The 23,325-nt window shown below is 39.8% G+C and overlaps 1 protein-coding gene across 1 annotated transcript in view; it reads left to right on the top strand.

Annotated features, from left to right (window-relative positions):
* The window catches only part of CWF19L2 (CWF19 like cell cycle control factor 2), a 168,712-nt gene that overhangs the window by 60,181 nt on the left and 85,206 nt on the right, over positions 1-23,325 (top strand). The gene's annotated exons all lie outside the window — the stretch shown is intronic.

Below are 23,325 nucleotides of genomic sequence, written 5' to 3'. Positions count from 1 at the left end.
AGCATATTCCCATTGCAGTAGTTTACTTTTTTAAAAAAGAATATAGACAACAAACTGCCTTCATCTGGACAGCAAGAGGTACTATTTCTAACAGGAATTTCTGGTGGTAATATAAACCACAAAATGAAGCTGGAAAGAAAATTACAGCTTTAGATTGTATGGCGCAATCTTCAGATTTACGGATCCCAGAATAGATGTAAAGTCAATATAGAGTAAATCAGATTGGACTTTGTCCGGTGAACTTGTTTAGACAGGTTTGTATTTGATCTTTATAAAGCTGCTAGAAATTAAAAACTTTGAAAAGTATGCAGATAGAAAGTGAAACTAGTTAGTTTTTCAAAGTGTGCTCATTATAGTTTCAAAGTATAATTCTTCTCGATCACAAGAGGCATATTTTATTTTTAGAAGCAAATATATTTTGTATATACTTAAGTCATTATTTTTAAAGATGTCTGTTTTTCACGAATGACTGGGAGCAAGTATATTGTAACTAAATATAAGATAGGTAGCATAATTGTCCCTTTTAGGGTGAACTCAGAAAAAGGCATTAAAAACCCACACCAGCAACAAAACAAAGATACTGGTTATTAATTTCCATTAAAAGATAAATTATTACCAATACATATTGCAATAAGAAATGCATATTTAAGTGACTAGAATACCTTAGAATATTGAAAAACTCTATTATATTTCTCACCAAAAAGTACTACTTTATTAAGATGATCGATAAATCATCTAAAGATATACCTTTCAAATACTAAGCATTTTAAAAATTTGCTTTGTGTCCTGCTTAATTTAATTATTAATTAGTGCCCTAGATATTTTTTCAGCTGAAGTGCATTTGTTGGTTTATGACTTCTGAAAAACTTGGTAGCATTCACTCTGATATTGCCAATTTAAAAGTACAGTTTTAAACTTTAAAAAATATCTGGAAGTTCGGAGTGTTGAAATATCTTATATATGGAAACCTGATGCTATGATTGGATGAAAAATTACGCTATTTTCGAATGTCAGCAATTGTATTCCAAAGTCTTGTAAAAAGAAATGTATTAAGATTTAATAATTAGGAAGTATTAAAGGCATAATAAATGATTGGATGTGTGAATGTACCTGATGAAGTGAGCTGTAGCTCACGAAAGTTTATGCTCAAATAAATTTGTTAGTCTCTAAGGTGCCACAAGTATTCCTTTTCTTTTTGAAAAAAACTTGTTAGTTTTATATTCACGTGTAACTACAAATGAAAAATATTTTTTCTGTGTAACTACTCAATTCCTTTTAGGTTTATATAATAGCGTCCTTCATATGCCAAAGCATTTTACTGTAAAAGATTAGGCTTCAATGAGTCATGGAGTCTGCCTGCATAGGGCTTATTGTAGTAATTGGGGCTTTTTATCCTGAGAGTTCAGAGTGGGACTATATATACTAATGCGACTGACTGCCACTATGTTCTCAGCAGTAGCTCTCACACAGACTTGCATATCAGTCTGTCTTTTATTGATGGGGAAATGTTGGCCAGCATACCAGGGTTATCCCAGCTATTATTGAAAAATGCCAGTGAATTCTCAAATTCTGATTACAAGCCCCAGCCGAGTTTTGACTGTGATGTTGGGGTGAGGTCAGAGAACCTGACAAGGATGTTACAGCTGTACCTTCTCATGATACTCGGTGGTAGGACAGAGTACGCATAGGGAGCTAGTGATCAGGTTTAATCTCCTCTTGTAGCTATATTAAACCTGCCAGAGAAGCATGTCTGTTGAGTGCCACTATCTTAAAAGAAAAGGAGTACTTGTGGCACCTTAGAGACTAACAAATTTATTTGAGCATAATAAGCTTTTGTGAGCTACAGCTCACTTCATCATGCATCCGAAGAAGTGAGCTGTAGCTCATGAAAGCTTATGCTCAAATAAATTTGTTAGTCTCTAAGGTGCCACAAGTACTCTTCCTTTTCTTTTGCAAATACAGACTAACACGGCTGCTATTCTGAAACCTATCTTAAAAGAATGAGGCTGGATCCAGATTCCTGGTCCTCAGACAGCATACTTTGAAGAGTCAGGAGTGTGGCCATGGGAGGCTAACCTGCTGTTCTGCACAGTGTTCAGTAATCGCTCATGCGTCACTACACTGCTGCTGGAGTTCCCTCAATACTAGTTTGGTGATGAGCAGTTTTTTTAATTGTGTATGATGAATTGATGAGACAGAGAACGGTAAGGATTCTATACAAGAGGGCAGGAGTTACAGGAAAAGGCTCTTCCACCAGCATAAGATTATGTGAAGGAACAGAGATAATGACAGTGCTAAAACAACTGTAGGGAGCAGGAAAGGAATTGGAGAAATACCAACCTTCATTTTACATGTTTGGCATTTATTTCATTTGTTGTCAGCTGCTAGTTTTACATGTGTCCAAAATACAGGAAAATTTATAGTTTTATTGGTTGAGATCTTAAATTGGTTTTGGCTTTTAGTGTATTGCAATAGCTTTACTTCTGTTGTTTGTTTTGAGGTTTCAGTGTTGAAATCTGAATTCTGTAATCTGGATAGGGAAGTTTGTTTATACTATTATGTTTATTTTGGGCAAGAGTAGGTGCTACAGGCAGTCCTTGACTTTACGACATTTGACTTACAAAGAATGGCACTTACGACACTTCTACATTGATACCCTGATTCGACTTACGACTATAGGTTTTGAGTTTACAATGCTTGGTCCCGCAACAGAGTAGATTGCGGTTCCGAGTTCCGACTTACGATGCAATTATAAGGAACCAATTGTGTCGTAAGTCCAAAGACTGCATGTATTTTGCTTTTTCCTTTTTAAAGATGGTTACTAGAGGAGATTGGTCCATTGAAGTTGCATAGTTTTCTCAAATAACTTGCAAAAAGAAAGAGTACTTGTGGCACCTTAGAGACTAACCAATTTATTTGAGCATAAGCTTTCGTGAGCTACAGCTCACTTCATCGGATGCATTCAGTGGAAAATACAGTGGGGAGATTTATATACACAGATCATGAAACAATGGGTGTTACCATACACACTGTAAGGAGAGTGATCAGGTAAGGTGAGCTATAGCCAGCAGGAGAGGAAAAAAAACAAACAAACAAAAAACCTTTTGTAGTGATACTCAGGGTGGGCCATTTTCAGCAGTTGGCAAGAGAACGTGTGAGGAACAGTGGGGGGAAAAGTCGCAATTCTTCAACAAAAAAATTTCAAAAACAGACTCCAACGAGAGACTGTTGAATTGGAATTAATTTGCAAACTGGACACCATTAAATTAGGCTTGAATAAAGACTGGGAGTGGATGTGTCATTACACAAAGTAAAACTATTTCCCCACGTTTATTTCCCCCCCCCCCCCCCAAACTGTTCCTCAGACGTTCTTGTCAACTGCTGGAAATGACCCACCTTGATTATCACTACAAAAGGTTTTTTTTTTTCCCCCTCTCTTGCTGGTAATAGCTCACCTTACCTGATCACTCTTGTTACAGTGTGTATGGTAACACCCATTGTTTCATGTTCTTTCTCTATATAAAATCTCCCCACTGCATTTTCCACTGCATGCATCCGATGAAGTGAGCTGTAGCTCACGAAAGCTTATGCTCAAATAAATTGGTTAGTCTCTAAGGTGCCACAAGTCCTCCTTTTCTTTTTGCGGATACAGACTAACATGGCTGCTACTCTGAAACCTGTCAAATAACTTGTAAATTCTTAAATATCATGCTAGCTTTCCTAATCACACATTTGTTGTTGCTTTCCTGTAGGCAATGTTTTGGTAACACGTCATGTAAAACACTGTTTTTAAAAATAAATCTAAACCGGAAATCTGAGCGAATAAATTATTTCCGATACTGTGATTTGGAATGTGCTATTTTCAGTTTTTTCATACTTCATTGTATTGGGTTAGCTAAGAAAGGCCCTATTATTATGTTTAAGTTGTCTCAAATTTGTGTCCTGAATATTACAGAGAGAAAAGTTTTATCTTCTTAACTAAATACATGTAATATATAGTCTGAGAGAACACAGATGAATATCTGACAATAGTAAGTTAGGGAAACTCTTCAGTAACAAGATGTTGTGAAATGTAACACCAGAGTAGAGGTAGAAAATAATTGGTAGTACAAGGCAGTTTTATTAGATTTTTCTTCTATTCACACCTCTAATTATGTCAATATCTGGTATCCCTGAATGCATCGCAGATTATTTTCTATGTACTGGAACTTTTAAGTCAGCATTCTGATCCCAATTTAGCTAGTTCTGAAGCATGAGGTTAGAGCATAACAACATATCAAATTTAACCCTATAGCCTCCAAAATAGACTGACTTTTGGCACTATTGATTTAAGTAGCTCTGGTGGGAAAAGGCACTTTGTATGTAGAGCACTAGAATATTGCTCTGACTCTTCGGTTCTGATTCAGCAAAATGTTTAGGTAGGCAGGTACATAATTTTAAAGCACATGAGTAGTCTTATTCACTTCAGTGGGACTATTTATGAGCTTAAACTTAGAGGACTTTATTGATTAACGTATTATATGAACTACACGGAATAAATGCCCTACAATTAAAAAGAAAAGGAGTACTTGTGGCACCTTAGAGACTAACCAATTTATTTGAGCATAAGCTTTCGTGAGCTACTGCTCACTTCATCAGATGCATGCAGTGGAAAATACAGTGGGGTGATTTATATACACAGAGAACATGAAACAATGGGTGTTACCATACACACTGTAAGGAGAGTGATCAGGTAAGGTGAGCTATTACCAGCAGGAGAGTGGGGGCAGAAGCTTTTGTAGTGATAATCAAGGTGGGCCATTTCCAGCAGTTGACAAGAAAGTCTGAGGAAAGGTGGGGGTGGGGAATAAACATGCATCCGATGAAGTAAGCTGTAGCTCACGAAAGCTTATGCTCAAATAAATTGGTTAGTCTCTAAGGTGCCACAAGTCCTCCTTTTCTTTTTGCAGATACAGACTAACGCGGCTGCTACTCTGAAACCTACAATTAAAGTACATCCATGTGCGATGATAGTGTGGAAAAAATAGAGCTATGGTATTAAAAAAAAAAAAAATTCTATGCTTTGGGGAACAAGATCAAAACTGAACGCCAAATTCTGCCCTTTCAGTTCTGTTCAAAGTCACTGGGAGTCTTAAACCTCACTGAATATCCAAGGGCAGAATTTGTACTTACGTGCCGTGGTGTGGAGATTAATATGTGGCTAGGTGTTCTAATTTCACATAAAAATATAGCTGCTTCTGTTCAAATTGTAATGCACATTTTGAGGAAAAATGTTATTGTTTGACAATGGGCTCTGTATTGTATAAGATAAGGTTCCTGTTCCAAAGAGCTTATAATTTAGTACACACACAGAAAACAGTGTTCAGATGCACATAATGCATCAGGTGCCAGAAGTTTCAGGAGGCTTAGGGATTTCAAAAATAAATATTAAATTAGGATTATGTAGAAAAGAAAGCTGCTTTGTCTTTCTGATATGTGAAAGGGTTCTTACTCTTTTCGTCACATTCTGTTTGGTTATGGGGATTGGATCGATCCATACTGGTGAAAATTAGCTGTTTAAAGTTTCTTATATTTTGACCTTTATGAAGCATCACTGGAACTTGAGTACTGTTTTGCTTTAGAACTTTTTGGCAAATGTTGGTAATAATAATTTCTAACTACATGAAGTGTTGATTTCCTTGATAGTTTTCCAAGCAATTAGTGGTATGGATGAGTGCATTACTTGCATGTCTTGATCTTCTGATTCTTGGAATATATTTTCCACCCTACATCACCCTTTGCTTTGGAACCTTGATATTTTTTTAGATGGTTAGTAGAGAAGGCTGTCTTGGGACTTTGGCCACTAGAGTTATATAAGTTTGTAGATCCTCAGATATCAGTCAGAACACTTTGTTTTACAAGGCATCTATGACTTTGAGATCAGTTTGAATTACTGTAGGTTGTAAATGTAGTTGAAGGTCTAAGAAAGTATTCTAAGAAATGGTCCAGTGGGATGAGTACATCTCTGGTGGATAAATCAAAAATGGAGAGCATTTGTTCCACAGCCAACTATGCTTGGATAGCCAAGGTTTTGGTTTCCTGCAAAAACCTCCTATTCCAGTATTTCCATATGTCTGTTTTTTAAGCTTGGGTTTAAGCTAAGTACCAACATTACAGAGCTGCAAAGGTATGAGTAACTAGACTTTGAAATAATGCTGGGAATAGGACATGCTTTCAACGGGAGCTTGTGTGCTGATGTTAAGACAGTGTTTGAATAACTATTTATAACAATGAGAAAAACACATTAGGGGAAGGGTCTTTTCTTGAGTGCAATTTATGGGAAATTCTTGGAGTATGTAATTTTAATTTTGTCATTAAAATGCAGGAAGAATTGCACAGACCAATTAAATGTATTTGGGCAAAGTAGTAGTAGAGAGTACGTGTCTGGTTTTCAAACTAACAAAGAGAAATACTGGCTTCTGTATAAGATCTTTTGGTTTCAATACATGTAATGTAAATAATGGGAGACCGTGAGTAAACTTCTGAGAATGATCAAGCTAATATTAAAAGAGCTTTGAAGTACTATCTGACATTAGAGATAAATGCCATGCAGTATTTGTAATTTCAAATGCCATGCAGTATTTGTAATTGATGGTGCCAGCTCTTTTCATTGGTTTTTTTGTGTGTGTAATATTGATCAAATATGTAGAATTCAATATATTATCTCTATTGTGCTTCCCCATCACATTTTTTTTTTCAGGCTTAGGAAGATTAGCCTAAATATAGACAAGGCAAATAATGTGTGTTGGTCTGTGACTTCCCAAATTTCACAAAGCTACTAATATAAGAGTTTGTTATAGTGCCAATATGAGACTGAACTTTAGAAGTGCAAAACTCCCCAGGAATTCCTACGGTTGTGAAGAAGTCTTACCTGTGCCTGTTGTAGTCAACTACTTGAAACCACCAGCCTCTGACATCAAAGGCACTACCTTCCATACCTCCTCAGTCCTTTTTCTCTGTCTATATGTAGGGTATGTACACATCAACATTCAAGTCCACTGAGTGTCCCCTGCAGTGTCAAGCCCCTTATCCATTGAACACTCACAGAATTACTGGGACCATCACTTTGCTTAACATCACAGCACTTAGATATATTTATAGTGAAAACAATAACTTTATTATCAAAGTACAAAGATTGCAGTGGTGGTGAGGAACAATATTGGAAACAAATGGTTACATATAAAATAAAATCATAACATTTGTTCTAGAGATTAAACTTAACTAACAGAGTAATTGTCTGTGTGAAGAAGTTGTATCTCACACAAAGTTCTCCAACATTTTCAGCCAAGCCAGGCTGAGACCCCTTTTTCATGAAGCAAACTTGCTACACATTTACTTCCTTAGTGAAGAGGACCCAGATGTCGTCTTCTCCCCTCAAATATAGTAAAGCAAACATTTGAAGTGCACCTCAAGATAAGGTTCTCTCACCCTCCACCCGCATTGGTTTTTTTTCTTCCTGTTAGTTTCTTTCTGAAGTTCTTACAATTCTTCATTTGCATTCAGTTCAGACTCGTGATAGGAAGCCCATTGTGAACGTGACAATACTCGGTGTGCAGGTAAACAGAGAAATGTGTTACCCGGGATTCTTTCAACCCAAAGCTCTGGTACCTTTACTCTGGGCGAGGTGATGTGAGGAACTAGATCAATGGAGACACGGCCGTCGGACTGATAGATGCCTGGCACAAACAGCACAATACAAGAGTGCTCTCACTTAAAGCTATACTTTATTTAGTCTCAAGCACTTACACACATCAGCCACAGGTTAGTCAAATACCTCAAACCCTCAATAATTACTGAAGTTTGGTGTGGCTTTTGCATGGTACAGTGGCAGCCTTCTGATTGGACCATCTTTCAGCTGCTGTTGGGGACCTAAACTATGTCCCTAAAGAGTCTAAACTGCTCCCCCCCCCCCTTATTTATCCTGGTTAGTATACAATAACACGTCAATCAAAAAAACTTGTTAGGTAAGCAGTTTCAAAATCTAAATAAGAGGTTTCCTCAGATTACTAATTAGCCAGATGTGTTTCTGCAGAGTCTGCATGCCTTGTCGCCCTGACAGGTGCATCCCAGAAGGCAAATAGAGATAAGTTTCTTGCTTTTCTCCCAAAACACAGACCCCAGCATATCCAACAGCATATTTAATCAGGGAGGGGCGCAGGGTCAGGCAAAAGTTGAGGAAGAGAATCCCTTCGGGGTTGCCCAAACCCTGTCCCCTCCTGGTTTAGTGATGTTAAACTGCACAGGCCTGCAAAAAGGCCAACAAGTTTTGACTCCTGTTAGCAACAAGTATGATGATCAACATTACACTATCGGTAGTGGTCCCTGGCCTTTTACTGGTCCATCAAAATGTCTCTGTACAGATAGATTAACATCCGTTGTCTTACAGATGTCTGTTTTTCATCTTCGTTGGTGACCATCCTCTCCGCACCCCTAGACACAGACTTTTAGAACGTACTTCCTGTATGTGTACGTAACTCCTTACTCAATGTCTGGACATGCATTGCAGTGATATTGGTGACGAGTGTGACTCCACCTTTTATCTGAGACCTCACATTACTTTCTTTGGTGAACTAGAATGAACACACCAGACTCGTGAGATTCCAGTAGCCCCTCTGCAGCTCCTTGCCAGTTTGCATTTAGAGGTTCTTGGGGGCACAAGGATTACTTTTATTTGTAGAAAGGGATGTGGGATACTATTTTTCTGAAGTAATGAACTCCATTGCATAACCTGCTGCTCAGTAAATACCGTATTGTGCAGTGCTTATAAAATGGAACTGGCTCCCTGACATAGGTGCAACACTATGACTCTTCCAAATAGTTTAGAATAGTCCAGACTTCATGTAATTAATTTTAATTTACTTCTGCATGGAAATATAAATGCAGAATTCTGGTTTTCTTAACTTACCCTTTTTTCAAAGCTTAACCAATGGGAAGCTTGTCTCAGTGTCTCATCTTTAAATAGGGCAATGACAGACTGGTTTAGCAGACATTCTGTGCTTTGAACACAAAGTTTGTAGAACTTCAGTGATGCATCTGCACTTGAATAGCCCCAAAACAGGAATTCTGAGATTACCCCTTTGTTCCAGGTTTTCCACAAAGCACTGCACTGTTTTAAATGGTCAACCCAGCCCCGTAAGCTTAAATTCTAAGCCTAGAAAGGTACAAAGTGTTTTGTGTTCAAAACCTGTTTTGAAAATGTAAACCATAAATCAGTAAAATGTGAGTGGTAACATGCTTTTTATATGTCAGCAATAAGACACAAGAATGTTTCAGTTTTTAAGAAATGGATGTGAAGAGCATCTGATCAGCTGAAGAAAATTGACCATATGGGTAACAGCTCATTAGCCAATTGTTACAAAAATGTTGCAAAAACATTTTATGTAAGTAATTATGTAGTTTAAGAAGAACAATTAAATTGTGTACCCTTACTTCTAGGATGGATGAAGACATTTGGCTTTCAGCCAACACATCTGGAGTATGTGATAATCTCAGTTGGCTGCACAGTTTGCAATGTGTGAGGTTTTTTAAAGTGTACTTTGTTGACATTGAACTGACTGCTTCGGAGCGTGAAGATTTCTATTTATATGTAGAATGGGGACAGCATGGGCAATGGCAGAGCAAGCTTTTCCCATGCCATCCTGCCAATATGCCTTACCTCTGACCTGGACGTGCTACCTCTAGGAGAAAAAAGGCATTTTAGTTTCCATGTTGGTTTAGTTCTTTGGCTCTCTACTGATACTGTGAACAAAGGTGCCAGTTGTGAGAGTGGCTTTTTGTTGTTGTTTCTTCTTAGCTAGAAACTAGCTTAAGTGTACCACTCATTTTATATAGGACACCAAATTGGACTATTGGCTATTAATCTTCAAATTCCCTCCTAGTTTTCATCTATCTTACCTGGCATATCTTTTCCTTTCTGTTGTTCTGGTCTGGATTTTCATTTTTTGAAGGATGTCTGTTTGTATTGAAAAACATCTTTACATTTGCTATCTAATCATACTGTGACTTTTTTTTCTTGCTTTCCAGATCTTTTTGTATAGAGGCATATGCGTGCCTTTTTTGACTCAGTTATGATATGCTTAAATAACAACCTCCATGCTCAATCTAAGGGTTTGTCTACACCAGGGAGTAACTGGGTTTTGAATTTAAAGACCATTAGCTACTCCGCACTAAGTCCCCCTGTGGACACTCTTACCACACATGGAGCGTGGCCTCAGGCAGTTGAGCTTAATGCGCACAAAGGCACTTGCTACTGCAAGCTTTTCCTCTGTGTAGACAAGTCTTTAAAATTTCAAATTCCTCTTTTGAATTTAGGGTTGTTTCACTTAATTTTTTTTTCCACTGATGCCCTCATTTTTTGAAAGCTCTCTTTCTAAAATTAAATGTTGTCATGCTAGTTTTTTGTTTAATTCCCACCCATGGATGTTAAACTTAATTTTATTGTCGTCATTATTACTTCATGGCTCAGTTATATTTCTTGAAACAACTCTTGTGTGTTACCTAGGACTAAACCAAGAATATCCTCTTCTCTTTTATGTTTTAGAACTAGCTGTTCCAAGCTGTAGCCAGCCATTTAAGATGTCAAGAAATTATTTCTGTAAACCTTTTCATTTTGTGACATTTGTCAAATTTATATGTGGGTGGTTGGTGACACCTGCTATTACTATTTAATTAGATCTAATTTTCTCTTTGATCTTTCTCACCACTGTGCACTCAATATCTTTTGATTAATCAGGTGTCCAGTAGTGTAACTGTACTAATATATTTTGTATTCTTATGATTTGGGATTTGATCCTTACAGAATGTAATGTATGGTCTCCATAACTTGTAAATTGTGGTTCTGATTACCCATCTCAAAAATGATAGTGGAATAGAAGCACTGAAAACCATTAGACATGCGTGTGTGTGTGTGTGAGAGAGAGAGGGAGAAAATAGTGGCAGTTTTTACAGAGGACATGAGTAAGAGTCATGATACTTGAACAGAATAAGGAATGGTATGGAGAAAATAGTTTGGGTATTACTACTTACCTTTTTTCATAATACAAGGACAAAGGGACAGCCATTGAAATTGAAAGGCAATAATTTTTGAATTGATAAAAGGAAATCAAATTGTTACACAACATATAATTAGCCCTGGCACTCCCTGATTGAAAAAACATGATTGAGACAAAGCGATTAGCAATAGTTATGAAAGGATTAGATCTTTTATATAGGTAATGAGAACATTCATAGTTACATTAGCCACCATTATTTTTTTAAAGGATTCAAAGCCTCATGCTTTATGCATAAACCTACCACTGACTGATTTGGCTCGGACTTCTCTCTGGGCAGGTTAATTTCTAATTGTACATGACAGGGTGTCTTGCACCATCCTCTGAAGAATTTGATACTGAGTACTGTCAAATACCAAGTGCTGTTTGAGATGAAACAATGGTCCAGTCTCATATGGCTATTTTTTGATCATCCTTCGTTTGATCATATATCTATCTCCCTGTCTAGGATCTTAGGTTCTTATGGTGATGCTCATTATCATAGTTTGTAAGCGCCTCCTGAGAGATACTAAATCACAATGGGTTTGGTGTATCTAATTTTCTTTCCTAATTCCCCTGAGCCAATGAATTTTTTTTCTTTGTCTCCTCCTCCATCCATCCTGTTTTCCTCTTTTCTCTCTCCTTTCTTGCCTTACCTCTTGCTATTTCTTTCTTCTTTGCAGTTTTGACTTGTGTTTGAGACAAAACTAACACTGTGGGTCTGAAAGCATAGATTTGTGATCATTCTGATTTGCACTAGTAATGCGTTCCAAAAGCGTGGCCTTGTAATTTCAGGGGACATGGCATTCTTAACAGGTTTCATCTTTAAAGTTGCCAGTTGGATAGAGGGATAGAGCAGTGGTTCTCAAACTAGGGCTGTTGTTTGTTCAGGGAAAGCCCCTGGCAGGCCGGGCCGGTTTGTTTACCTGCTGCGTCTGCAGGTTCGGCCGATAGCGGCTCCCACTGGCTGCGGTTCGCCGCTCCGGCCCAATGGGGGCTGCAGGAAGGGCGGCTAGCACATCCCTCGGCCCGCACCGTTTTCTGCAGCCCCCATTGACCTGGAGCGGCAAACCGCGGCCAGTGGGAGCCGCGATTGGCCGAACCTGCAGATGCGGCAGGTAAACAAACCAGCCCGGCCCACCAGGGGCTTTCCCTGAACAAGCGACGGCCCTAGTTTGAGAACCACTGGGACAGAGGACCTTGAAGATTTACATAAAGACTTTGTCCTTGGATTGGCCGCTACCACCAGATCAGTTTCAAAGGGTGGAACATTTTGTACCTTGGGGAAGTTTTGACCTAAGCTGGTAAAGATAAGCTTAGGAGGTTTTTCATGCAGGCCCCCACATCTGTACCCTAGAGTTCAGAGTGGGGGAGGAACCTTGACAAGGTACAAAATATTCCACCCTTTGTCCTTGGATTGGCCGCTACCACCACCAAACAAATACTGGTTACTGGGGAAGAGCTGTTTGGAAACGTCTTTCCCCCCAAAATCTTGCACCCCACTTCCTGGACAAGGTTCGGTAAAAAGCCTCACCAATTTGCCTAGGTGACTACAGACCCAGACCCTTGGATCTTAAGAACAATGAACAATCCTCCCAACACTTGCACCCCCCCCTTTCCTGGGAAATGTTGGCTAAAAAGCCTCACCAATTTGCATGGGTGACCACAGACCCAAACCCTTGGATCTGAGAACAATGAAAAAAGCATTCAGTTTTCTTACAAGGAGACTTTTAATAGAAATAGAAGTAAAGACATCCCCTCTGTAAAATCAGGATGGTAGATACCTTACAGGGTAATTAGATTCAAAACATAGAGAACCCCTCTAGGCAAAACCTTAAGTTACAAAAAAGATACACAGACAAATAGTTATTCTATTCAGCACAGTTCTTTTCTCAGCCATTTAAAGAAATCATAATCTAACACGTACCTAGCTAGATTACTTACTAAAAGTTCTAAGACTCCATTCCTGGTCTATCCCCGACAAAGGCAGAATTAGACAGACACACAGACCCTTTGTTTCTCTCCCTCCTCCCAGCTTTTGAAAGTATCTTGTCTCCTCGTTGGTCATTTTGGTCAGGTGCCAGCGAGGTTACCTTTAGCTTCTTAACCCTTTACAGGTGAGAGGAGCTTTCCCCTGGCCAGGAGGAATTTCAAAGGGGTTTACCCTTCCCTTTATATTTATGACACCTACAGAATACAATATATATGAAAATGTGTTGATTGAAATCAAAGTGTATATTACATTAAAAATGATAAACAAAATAAATGGTATTTATCAATTCACCTCATACAAATACTGTAGTGCAGTCATTTTTGTGAAAGTGCAACTTACAAATGTCGATTTTTGTTGTTGTTATAGAACTGCACTCAAAAACAAAACAATCTAAAACTTCAGAGCCTACAAGTCCACTCAGTCCTACTTCTTGTTCAGCCAAGTGCTAAAACAAACAAGTTTGCTTACATTTACAGGAGATAATGTTGCCCTCTTCTTATTTGCAATGTCGCCAGAAAGTGAGAACAGGCATTTGCATGGCACTTTTGTAGCCGGCATTGCAAGGTATTTATATGCCAGCTATGCTAAACATACGCCTTCATACTTGGGCCACCATTCCAGAGGAGATGATTCAATACTGATGACTCTCATTAAAAAAATGTGTTAATTAAATTTGTGATACAATTCTCCCCCGAGGAGTTTAATGTCCCCTGCTCTGTTTTACCTGCATTCTGCCATATATTTCATGTTATAACAGTCTCGGATGATGACCCAGCACAGCACATGTTCATGTTTAAGAACACTTTCACTGCCGATTTGACAAAACACAAAGAAGGTACCAATGTGAGATTTCTAAAGATAGCTACAGGACTCGACCCAAGTTTTAAGAATCTGAAGTGCCTTCCAAAATCTGAGAGGGACGAGGTATGGAGAATGCTTTCAGTAGTCTTAAAAGAACAACACTCTGATGTGGAAACTACAGAACCTGAACCACCAAAAAAGGAAATCAGCCTTCTGCTGGTGGCATCTCATTCAGATAATGAAAATGAACATGCGGGTCAGGCCGCACTGCTTTGGATTGTTTTTGAGCAGAACCCATCATCAAAATGGACACATGGCCCCTAGAATGGTGGTTGAAGCATAAAGGGACAAATGAATCTTTAGCGCATCTGGCATGTAAATATCTTGTGATGCGAGTGACTTTGTAAACAAGAAGTGGGCATTATCTCCTGCAAATGTAACCAAACTTGTTTGTCTGAGCGATTGGCTGTAGTAGGACTGAGTGGACTTGTAGGCTCTAAAGTTTTACATTGTTTTATTTTTGAATGTAGGTTTTTTTTACACAATTCTACGTTTGTAAGTTCAACTTTCATGATAAAGAGATTGCACTACAGTACTTGTATTAGGTGAATTGAAATATACTATTTCTTTTGTTTTTTATAGTGCAAATATTTGTATTCAAAAATAAATAGAAAGTGAGCACTGTATACTTTGTATTCTATATTGTAATTAAAATCAATATATAGTTGAAAATGTAGAAAACATCCAAAAATATTTAAATGAATGGTATTCTTATTGTTTAACAGAGTGATTAATCGTGTTTAATTTTTTTAATCGCTTGACAGCCCTACTTTGATCTGTTTGCTATCCCTTATAATCACTTAAAATCTATCTTTTGTAGTTAAAAAATTTGTTTTTGCTTTGTCCAAAACCAGTGGGTGCGGGAGTAATAACTTGGGGCAGAAAGCTGTGGTATATTTTCTCTCCACATTGAGTGAGAGGGTGAATTTCATGAGCTTACGCTGTATAGTTCTCTGTGCAGTGCAAGATGGTGTAATTTCAGGTTTATATCCCAAAGGGGTGTGTGTACCTGAGTAGCTGGGAAGTTCCTTAGCTGAAGCCTGCCCACGGAGAGCTGATCAGAGTCTGTATGTAACTGCAGCTGGGTGAGTCCTGATCTGTGTATGAGCTGGTAAAAGTACAGGCTGGAGCCTGAGAGGGGGCTTGGCAGGGTGGTCACAGTAGTACAGTATAAAGGGAGCACAGGCTGGTGGGTCATGGCTGCTCAGTGGTACCCCAGTTCCAGGTGGCACCATGGGGGGGGGAACCCATCACAGCCATCTTTTGAAACTGTCTACTTTGTTTTCCTAATTTAGGTTGTACATCAATGGCTGTATAGCATTTTGTAATTTTCTGGTGAGAAAAAAAATGTTTTATATAGAAAATTAGACTGAACTAGAACTCATAATTTCTTCGTGGGTGGTAATGCATAATCCTACTCTAGGTTAGTAATTTAATTAAACATATTTCTTTTAAACTATAAGATCTTTTGGAGAGGGACTGTAATTACTATAAAAAGAAAAGGAGTACTCGTGGCACCTTAGAGACTAACAAATTTATTAGAGCATAAGCTTTCGTGAGCTACAGCTCGTTTCATCGGCTGCATACTGTGGAAAATATAGTGGGGAGATTTTATATACACAGAGAACATGAAACAATGGGTGTTACCATACACACTGTAACGAGTGATCAAGAAAGGTGAGCTATTACCAGCAGGAGACCGGGGGGAAGGAACCTTTTGTAGTGATAATCAAGGTGGGCCATTTCCAGCACTCTACAAGAACAGTAGGAGGGGAAATAAATAAGGAGAAATAGTTTTACACATCCACTCCCAGTCTTTATTCAAGCCTAAGTTAATTGTATCCAGTTTGCAAATTAATTCCAGTTCAGCGGTTTCTCGTTGGATTAATGTTTGTGCAGCACCTAGCACAATGGGACCCCAGTCCAGTTGGCAATATAAATATTATAAAAAATAATAGGAGAGGCCATTCATGGTTTAAAGCCAGTTATGTAAGTTCACTGACAACTGGGTCCCTAGAAGAAGCAATAAAGGACAAGACACTATGTATGCTATGTACCACCACAGTAAAATCTTTATATAAAACACAGTAAGTTAATTACTGTATCTTCTGTTTAGAACTAGTAAGAGTTCATGAGAATCTTTGTAGCATCTCTGAGTGGTGCAATGTATTTTTAGTATGACTGGTGCTAAAAGTTGTTTTATCTTTGAATGGACTTTGCTGTATATAAATAGACAAGTAATAAACTTAATATACTTATAGAAACATAGGAGTTGTTTTACAAATACAAAAAGCTGTGATTCAGGGTTCCTCTGCTTTTGATTGACAGACGGGTGGGTTGAGGGGAATTGTTTTCACTTGAAGAGACTTTGTACCAGGTGTTAGGAAATAATTGACCACTTCCTCAATCAGCATGTATGATTTTCAGTTCTTCTGCACTAAAAACTTGTTACAAAAGTGTAACAAAAATGTCTGTTGTATTCCACAGTTACCAGAATATTACTGGCTAATATTACTTGATTAAAATTAGTAAAACAGCAATAGCTCACCTTTGTTTAATGGAGATATATATGGGGCAAAATAAACCAAAACACAGATTAATTTGGCAGGAACAACCTATAAAGCATTAATTTTGAAGACCCCTAGGGGTGTTGGTTGATGTTGTTTAGCAAATTAGACATGAGTTTGCAATGTGATAATGCATCAAAATAAGTTAAAGCTCCATGGACAGAAGCCGTTATGTCATGGAACAAGGAGTCCCTTTTTATATAGCTCCTGTATGACCACATCTACAATATGGTGTTTAATTCTGGTCTCCTTATTACCAGAAAAATATTGGAATTTGGAAGGAATTCAAAGAAGGGGGATGACAAAAATGATCAGGAAGTAGGAGGGGTTAATTGTGAGGAAAGATTAAAAGAGCTAAATAAATGTAATGTGACCAAACAATAACGAAGTTGGGGAAGAGGCATAAATCTATAAATTAAATGTGTGAGCACCAGGGATGGAAGTAAATTATTTAATATAGCACCAAGGCTGATGTAACTAGGAGTAGTGGGGTTTTCAAAATTCCTCTGGCATACTCTGAAACCAATCAAAACCGAGTAAGCAAATGACTGTTTAAAGACACGTATTTGTTCTGCTTCCTTCCTTTAGCTTGGAAAAGGTCTTATGGCCAAAACATCACTTTTAATCATGTTTGCTGTTCCCTTCACTGTATTCTTTTTAGATCTCTAGTGATATGTTATAAAGTTGTGCTAACAGTCCACCAAATGTGAGATATTTGAAGTCAGATAATTGACCCTCCCAAGGGCAGAAACTAGCTTGCTTGCCAGCAAATGCGATTGTCATGTGCAATAACAGAGAAGACTAATAGATATGAATGGGCAGGGAATCCTTTTTAAAATATTTTGTTTTTTTCAAACAGAAGGAATTCTTTCAAACAGTAGGAATTTCGGAGGTTTTTCTTCCATATTGTGGGGTTGCATCAAATATAGGAATGAGAAAAAACAGGCAAATTGAAACCATCATGAGGGCCTGCCATTTTGGAGCCCACTGGTCCCCTTGTATTTTAGGCTCCCTACATTTTTTTTTTTAAAAGCTTCAGCCATACTGCAAGGCCTATTCCTCTGGGAGAGAGTGGAGTGATAAGTGATGTTGTTTGTGGGAGAGAAACGTGTTTTAGTTGGACCTGATTTAGTTGTGGTTGGTTAGTTTTGGCTTGGGGTTGAGGAGCAGATGTTGGCTTCACTTTTGATTTGATTGTGTTTTTAATTTTTTGGCAAAGGTGCTTAGAGCCCAGTTTGGGTACTTTTGAAAATATTACAAGTTGAAGTAAGTAAATCACAAATGCACTATAAAAGTGGACAAAGAAGTATTGGAGTTCTGATGTCTTCAGATAAGTATGGTATATTGAAACAAGGCAAGTCACAGGTGGTATCAATTTTATTTTATTTAGCACTATGCTTTGAGAAGACTCTCGCCACCTACAGTATAAACTAAAATGTATTTAAAATACAGGCTTAGTTTAGAGTTGAAATTTGAAATCTATTGCTGTTGATAGCCATCTTGCTGAGTCGTCATGTGTTGTGGTGGTCATCATTTTGTATATGGAATCTTATTGTAAGGTACAATCTAGAGATCAGGGAGGGGAAAGGATGCAGCTACCCCCCTAGAAAATTTCTGTCTTTCTTCCAGCCCACCAGTGTAGAGATGAGAGGGGTTTTAATCCACGTTGGAGACTTGTCCTCATTCCCATCATCTCCTGCTGTGGAAACTCCATGGGAATAGTGACCTAGTGCAGCAGTAACCTCCACAGTCCCTATAGGGGGCAGAGGGAGAGACAATGGAGAAGGGGTCAGGCTTTTTAAAGGCACTACTATGAAATCCCTTATTAACTGCATAAATCCCAAATCCAAGTGTCTGCAGGACTCCCCCACCACATTCACACTTCTTCCACCCCACCACCATCTCACTGAAGAGTTACCATGCTCCTTACTCCTTGTATGAGATTTTTCAAAAATAATTGGCCAATAATAAATGACAACATCCACATTTTCTGTTAATAAATTAACCTTTCAGTCTCTTAGAGGCTTTGCTGCCACCTTTGATGACCTCTAATTTCTTCTTTGGCCCTGATCCTGGAAAAACTTATTCATGTGTTAAGTTAAACAAGTACTTAAGTCTCTGTAGGATTAGGGCCTTCATGATGATTTTTTTTGTGTTGTGTAATGCATATGTAGTTTTATTTCATCTTTGCTTTTCTTACCTTTTGTGAATTCTTCACATTTCTTATTTCCAGTTCTTTCTTGCATGCACCTCCTTCTTAGCTTACGTGGTCATCTTCATGCATGCTACATGTAAAATACAGTTTGAAGAAAGTAAGGAATGATGGAGCCTAGGAGTATGTATGAACCCTGTTTGCCTGTCTTCTACCGAGTAAAGTTAGTCTCTAATTGTTTCAGCAAGATGTCTGAGAGATGCTTCTCTTGGGCAAGAGTAGCATTTTCTAAAACACTTTATTTTTTCTGCTTTCTCCCCCCGGATTCAGACCTTCCATATGCCTCCATTCGTCCATAACCATAATGTCATCCTTGACTCTGAACTTCTCTTCCCCCAGCTACTGAAATCCTCATCATTCCTTCATCTCCTCTCTCTCTCTCTCTCTATTGGTAGCTCTGTAGCCTCCCTAAATCCCAGCTTGTTAAACTTTAGAACATGCAGAATTTTGCTGCCCTCTTTTACACAAACATAACCATCTTCTCCTCCCTCTCCAGCAATCTCACTGGTGACTTGTTCTTTTCAGGATGCAGAACAGACCTGCTGTCCTTGTTTTAAAACCCAGCAGGGACAAGTTCCTCCTTTTTTCACTGAACTTACTTTTCTTTACTTTATTCTTCATTCCCTATGCTCATGTAGCAGTGAACTCTTGTTTGCCCCTCCATATGCTCTTGCTCAGTGGTTCTCAAACTTTTGTATTGGTGACCCCTTTTACACAACAAGCCGAAGAGAGCGACCCCCCCTTATAAATTAAAAAATATTTTTTTTATATTTAACACTATTATAAATGTTGGCAGAAAAGCAGGGATTAGGGGTGGAGGCTGACAGATTGTGACCCCCCCCACGCAATAACCTCGTGACCCCCTGAGGGGTCATGACCCCCAGTTTGAGACCTCTGCTCGTGCAAGATTGGTGTCCGCAGCCGCTACATCTGGAACGCCATTCCTGTACCAGTCTGACTCATTGGCTGTCCTATTCCAAGTCTCATCTCAATGCGTACGATATTTTTTCTACTTTGTATCTCTTCATTTCTTTCCCCCTCATTAATTTAGTTGGTTGCTAATTAATTTAACTCTGAAATGCTATTATTTAAATCAGTAAATAGGGTTTTGGATGTATTTTGTTGCAATGATAGTGACAGAAAGTTGGAGGTGTAGTGCAGCTGTAGCTGCAAAAAAGAAAGCAAAGAGCTGTGTGAAATGGGAATGAATAAGACTGTTTTAGTCACGGGTATTTTTAGTAAAAGTCACGGACAGGACATGAGCAGTAAACAAAAATTCATGGCCCGTGACCTGTCCATGACTATATACCTCTGACTAAAACCTGGGCGGGGCTTCCCGGGGGTGCCGCGGGTGCTGGGGGAGGGCAGCCCAGGTGCTGCAGGCGTGGGGGCAGGTGATGGCATGCAGCCTGGGACTCCCACTGGTGATGGGGGGGAGGGGTGTTGGTGGGGCCATCAGGCTCCCTACCTGGCTCCGCGCCTCCCCCCAGCAGCAGCAGAGTTTGGGTGTGGGAGGGGGCAGGGGGTTGGGGCACGGGGCGGGGTGAGACGGGCTCTGTGCGGCGCTTATCTGGGGGGCTCCCCGGAAGCAGCGACATCCCCCTCGCTCAGTTCCTAGGAGGAGGCATGGCCAGGCAGCTCTGTGGACTGCCTCCACCCAGAGCACCAGCTACGCAGCTCCCATTGGCCGGGAACCACCGTCAATGGGAGCGGTGGGGGCAGTGCTCGCAGCAGAGGCAGCGCGCAGAGCTTCCTGGCCACGCCTCCAGCTAGGAACTGAGCAAGGGGGATGTTGCCGCTTCCGGGGAGCCCCCCAGGTAAGTGCTGCCCGGAGCCCGCTTCACACTGTCCCGTGCCCCAACCCCCTGCCCCCTCCCGTACCCAAACTCTGCTGGGAGGGGGCGGGGGAGTAGTGGCCGAGACTGCGGCAGCAGTGGCCGGTGTGACTGGTGCAAGGGCTGCCTGAGTTGCCCCTGAGCAAGGCACACCGGCCACTGCAAAATTTGCAGAGATCACAGAAAGTCACTGAATCAGTGTCTTCTGTGACAAACTCGGAGCCTTAGGTATGAGTTCCAAACATGACTGAGTTCGTGTTTCTACTCTACCACACTTTTTGCAAAGTCCTACTTAGTTGCTGATCCTGTGGAGTGTTGATTGCTCTGATGATAGTAATGGTGCTCTCCCCTTCGTAATAGGGGCTCAGCACTTCATAGTATCAGGCCTGTAAAGTGCAGAGTTGATCACCAACTTTAGGAGGATATCCAAGAGTTGGAAATAGCCCAGAAGATGGCTGCAGGTTTGATTTAGATTGTGAGAGGTATGCAATATAAGAATATGCTTCTCAAACTAAAGATATACAGATTTTTAAAAAAAAGAGATTAATGCCTATTGGAGCCAGGCCAACATCTCAAACAAACTTGTTTACTCTGCAGAATGGGAGGACAATGGGACTTTATGGTCTGACAGAGGAAGGGAAGGAGACCTATGGTATTTTTAATCCATAACTTCTATGTTCCTGTGTCAGTTTCCTTGAAAAAAAATATAATTAAGCCATTGGAGTCAGCATGCTTTTATAATTACAGAATTTTCAGAATTTATTGGCGCTTACAGGGACAGCCTCTTATTATGAGGCAGGGACAGCAGATGTAAGGCAGACACATCAATTATTTGGCTGAAAATAGCCTCAGATTGAGATTAATAAAGCTGTTTATATAATTTGACAATGTCTGTCTTCATATCCAATTTAGTGATGTCTGCCTTAGTAGGTCTAATTTAATCACTTAACTTGAGGTTTTTTTCCCAGTTAGTAAGCAAGAAGCTAATACTGTATCTGCCCTTATACCTTTCATAAAGTTATGTAAAATACATTCTCTGAGAATAATTCCAGCTCTCTACCAACTAGCTTAAAACATGTACAGCCTGAATGTACTTAGAGGAAAGGATGGAGAAAAAGAAGCAAAGATGCATGCTAAAATGGAATGGATCCATTTTAGCCTCTCTTCTGGGATTGAAAAAGGTTTGGCAACTTGTGTAGACCAGGGGAGCAGGGAGTCCATCACCCTCTAGTGGTACTGTCTATATGAGCAGCCAAACCATTTTAAACCTCAGTTGAGGGTTTCTGGAAAAGACACTTTTGACAGCCATTTTCAACATCCCAAGACACTCCTGGGAGATGGACACACACTACCAAATCTCATTTTGTGATGGGAGGCCTCTTTCCTCTGAGGGGAGATGCAAACAGCATGGCCGCACTATCTCACCAGTGCTCCCTTGGCTTATTCTGAAGAGAGTACCTGCCTGGAGACATCTAGTATAATAAGGGACCTACTGTACTATCTGACATGGTTCCTGATGCATAAGAAAATTGAGGGACCTCATCTGTCATCATATCATAGATAATAGTGATCTTACTAGTTACTGACTTTTCACCAAACAACATGAATTGAAGAGCAGGGTCTTTGGCAGTCATCACCCCGTACTTCCAATAAAGGACAACCAGCACTGCCAGTAGTGTTGAAGTTACAGATCCCTCTCGCTATGACATAAACAATGTCAGGGATTGTATATCTGTTTCAAAATGTCACGGACCAATGGGAGTATAGCTCTCTGCCCATCCCTACAGTCTGGCTATTTTTGACTCAAGAGCGATCTCTGCAGATGTAAATCTCTCCTCTGCAGGGACCAGCATTCAGCAAGCTCACAACAGCATTGCCCATCCCTCTTTTCCACCCTAAGGTAACTACAGAAGGGGTGTAGCTATCACAGCTAGCATCTTCTATAGGGTCTTCCTGGGCAGACCACAAAAGATAAGGGCTTTCTCTACTCATTACTCCAAATTATACGAAGGCACTCCCTGCCTCACCCCAGTGTTGGGTGGGAGCCTAGTTTCTTTCCTTCTCCTTCCATCCCATCCTCCCCACAAAACTTTAATCCATCACTCAACGTTGCTTTTGCCTCCAGTTCCTTTCTCATTGAGGCTGGAGTTGGTCGACTTAGCAGTAGAGATGTAGGTAGGGACCACTCTGAGGTTTCCCTAGCTGCTCATAAAGAACCTTTTCTTTGAATCCTGGATAGTCTTTGATGCTGCCACCAGCAGTGATGGGTCAAGACCATTTCCAGCTCATGTTGTTCTGGTATGGGGTGAGGCTGCCTTCAGGACCCCTTGAAGACTTATAGCTAATTGTGGAGGGGGAGATCATCTTGTGTGGCCACACAAAGCAGTCTCCTGAAGTTGGTTACTGGGTGTGTGGTAGGAGCAGCCTGGCACCCTCTGAAGTACTGGAGAGTGGCGTGGAGCTCCTGCCAGACAAAGGAGCGTCACTACCTTTTCTTTGCTCCAAAGACATCAAATGCAAGGAGAAACTTCCTGAGTTCTTCAGTTGAGCAATAGGGGAGAAAGAAGTGTAGGGAGATGAGGTCCAGGGTATTGGGATTCGAAAATCCAACTGTTACCTCAATATTGAGATATTTCATTTAAAATATCACCTGAATGCAAATGTATGCTCTTTGCACCTTTTTTTTTTTTTTTTACGGTATGTTGGCAAATGTATGTGTGTGTGGGGGGGGGTAAGCTCTTAAATAAAGAGAAAGTCCTTAGGTAAACAGCTCTCTATACCCTAAAGCCAA

The sequence above is a fragment of the Caretta caretta genome, chromosome 1, assembly GCF_965140235.1.
Source record: "Caretta caretta isolate rCarCar2 chromosome 1, rCarCar1.hap1, whole genome shotgun sequence".
NCBI lineage: Eukaryota > Metazoa > Chordata > Testudines > Cheloniidae > Caretta > Caretta caretta.
Note: the sequence above shows the minus strand (reverse complement) of the source record. Positions and strands in the feature narration are given on the sequence as shown.